The 3405-nt window shown below is 40.4% G+C and overlaps 1 long non-coding RNA gene across 1 annotated transcript; it reads right to left on the bottom strand.

Annotated features, from left to right (window-relative positions):
* Positions 1-1180: 1180 nt before the first annotated feature.
* LOC124699131 lies at positions 1181-2273 on the bottom strand. Its single transcript, XR_007001283.1, has 3 exons — positions 2210-2273; positions 1912-2108; positions 1181-1237 (listed from the first exon to the last, which is right to left on the bottom strand). It is a non-coding gene; the product is annotated as an uncharacterized LOC124699131 (long non-coding RNA).
* Between the last annotated feature and the right edge of the window lie 1132 nt (positions 2274-3405).

The raw sequence follows: 3405 nt of genomic DNA, 5'->3' as shown, positions 1-3405 counted from the left end.
GACACAAAGGTCTTTATTACATCGTATGATCCAACATTTACATAAAAGATTACAAATTGCATAGCACAAGGCTAGCATATCATCAGAGTTTCACAACGAATAAACATAGACAGCATGGAGTCCTTCGTCTTCATGTGCCACAGGCGAGCATGTTGAGGATAGACTCGTAACCCCTACCGTTTCCTTACTCATCGTCTGAAAACACCGCAACATGATACGTTGCCACGAATGGTCAATACATTTGAATTGTATTGGCAAGGACACTTTTGTGGACTCAAAAGGCATCCTATACCTACGTGCACATCTGGCAGGTAGAGCTCAGGTTCTTTTTGCATAAAGCCAATTTTTCCCTATCATTTATCAAAACATTTTATTTCAATCTAATTAATAGTAACATTGGTAAATCCCCAATGTACCAATTAACAGTAACATTGGTAAAGCCCCAATGTACCTTCCTACCCTTGTTCACCCATCAAATTTTATTTAAGAAATTGGGATGAGGAGATCTTCGAACAAGGACTTGTCGGTTCGCTCAAGTTGTCCATAACCAGGGACACGGCTAAGTACTTAGATTTTACACTCTCGAGAGGTTGTACACCTTTACCCACATGGCCAGGTCAATCCTTCTACCTTGATGCACATTTTGCTCAAAGGACGAGGTGCGGACCGTGGCCGAGACCTTCGTGTGTAATCACCCGAACCATTCCCTAAGGGCCCCGTTCCACCTACGAGTATCCCTCTACCACCACCCGGCCCCTAGGATCCGGGTTCATACAACATACTTTGTCAAGCCGGAGCCATAGTAGCATGTGGTTGTACGTGAAGCTAATGAGCAAGGTTTGTCTACAATCTCTTTAAGCCTGGGTAACTTTCCGCAAGTGTGCACTAGCACCGTGGTCTTGCCCCACGATACAGCCACCCTCTCCATAACTCCACCATTCACCCAGGTAATTCATTAAACTTAGTTGTTTTTCCTTAACCTCTATCAAAACCTTTTCCATGGCATAGCAGGTAACAACTAAATTTAATGGCGACTAAGGGAGTCTAGGAGTGGTGTAGCTAAACTACTAGGATTTATTAGCAGGCATAAAGCATAAACCCTAGACATGTCTACTATAAAAACACTACGGTGCAAGAATTAAAACTGGAACTTTTGGTGTGTGTCACTTGCCTTGGTGAGAGGACGAGTTTGTACACTCTTCGCAGAAACACTCGTTGCAATCAGCACAACCACAATCTACAAACAATTATTTTCACTCCATAAACACATAGCAACACATATACAATCACAGATAAAAAAATATGGATGCAATATGTGGATTAAACATGAACAACACAATTAATATGTTCTCTGGTTTCAACTATATGCATGATGCCATGGTACAATTTTAATGTTGTTTAAACTATTGAAAACATTTTCTATCACTAGAAAAGGTATATATCACTAAACAAATACTACGAATAAAATAAGCAGGGCCACGTTTTTCTTGTGATAATGTTACTGTACAGAGGGTTAAATTATCTACTAATAGCAAAAGTAATTACTTAAAAATAATTTGTAGAACTATTTGTATAGCCAAAATACTCTATTTGAGTTTCTGCAAAAACTGTGTAAAAATATGTCGCAAAAGTGCAATATTATGACACTAACGTATTCTACACATTTTTCTGAGTTCAGGGACATCTTGTTTGCTAAATTTCGGTAAACGGAACTAAAGATATGATTTTCTAAAGATTGAGGTATGTGCTGTCCTAATATCCGAAAATATAAACTGCTGTGACAAGTGGCAGAATCTGGTTGGCTGGTACCCCTTGAGTAATTGATCTATTTTCAGCCTTACAATCTGAATCGTGTGGTTGCAAGGAGAATGAACAAAGAAGGAAAGAATAAACGTGGGCAGACTCACGTACTAGACGGAGGTTACTGGAAATAGTCGCTGTGGTCGACGTCGAGCCTCCTACGATTCCTGCCGATGATGAAGCAAATGAATCCACTCGAAATCACGAGGCGAAATTGGTGACGGTCGTTGAAGTGCACTGGTTCGCTCGAAATCGCTCGCCGGAAAACTGTCCCGCGGACGTACTCACAGATGAAGATGGCGCCGTTGCTGTGGTGCATCAAAATTCACGAAACAAAGTCTGAGAGATGCGCACGGAAGAAATAGGATGTTTGGAAGAAACGAGAGGTCAAGAGATGGACCGTGCTCACCGCAATCGACGATTTACCGCGACGGTACTGCGGACATTGCGAGGCAAAATTCGAGCAGCCTGGGGGCTCTCGGGATGTGCCGTTTGGGGGAAATAGAGAGGAGAATCTGGGGCTTAAGTAGCAAGAAACGGTGCGTCAAATGGTGGCTTAAATCTCCAGAAATCAAAGAAAGAAGGAACGCCAGAAACTGAAAAGTAAGTGCTCGTGCGTTTGTTGTCTATTTGGCTGGAACTTGAAGACGACGATTATGTGGCGATGGGACCCACGCTTCAAGAAAAAGAGAGGAAGGAAACGCGGACTCGGACCTGGTCGTTTGCGCTGCCATCTCCTCTCAAAATCGTGGGCGTGCGTGTGCAGCCAGGCTGGGCTGCTCGTTTTTTTTTGGCTGGTGCCGCGCTCTCTTTTTATTTTTTTTTTCTTCTAATTCGTTTTCCGATTTAGTATTTGGAAATCATTTAAAAATCGAATTTGACTAAAAGTAAGTCAAATCAAGTCGAAAAAATGTAAATAAAATATCAACGGATTTCTTATTCAATGAAGATTATTTTGGTACCACTTTTAAAACATTAAAAAAAAATTAAATTTGGCTCAACTTTTTCCTAAGGAATGCAAAGATGCCATGATGCTTATGGATGCAATGCATGTTTCTGAAAACTCCATTTTTGGAAAAAATAGTTTTAGGTAACACCAAAAGATCTATTTCATTGTAAATTTTAAATCAAGACGACCAATCAAGCTTAAATTTTATTTTTATTTTACATTCCAAAATTTAGAAAATTTTGGGATGTGACAAACTACCACCCTTAAAAGAAATCTCGTCCCCGAGATTTGAAGAGGCTAGAAGGAAAATAGGTTTGGCATTTGTCGAGGTGGCTACCACCCTTAAAAGAAAATTTTGTAGGTAGTCTTAGGTCTTGGGTTTAGGCTAAGTTCATCTTGGATATGACATGGTACATCCGAGGATATGACTTGACCTCAGGTCATTTTTGAAACATCTATGGCTCACGGCTTCTCAGTTAATATCCAATAGACGAATGTTTATTCACATATAGGAACAACATATCTCCCCAGTGTGAGTCGAGTAGGTTTCCTTCATGGTTGGGCTTCTAATCTAAATGGTTGGTGTTGAAATACTTTTGATACTGATGTGTCATTCTTTGGGTAGATCAGGAGACCAAGATATGAAAACTTCATGA

Source organism: Lolium rigidum, chromosome 3 (assembly GCF_022539505.1).
Source record: "Lolium rigidum isolate FL_2022 chromosome 3, APGP_CSIRO_Lrig_0.1, whole genome shotgun sequence".
In the NCBI taxonomy this organism is placed as follows: domain Eukaryota; kingdom Viridiplantae; phylum Streptophyta; class Magnoliopsida; order Poales; family Poaceae; genus Lolium; species Lolium rigidum.
This window is presented reverse-complemented; position numbering and strand designations above follow the sequence as displayed.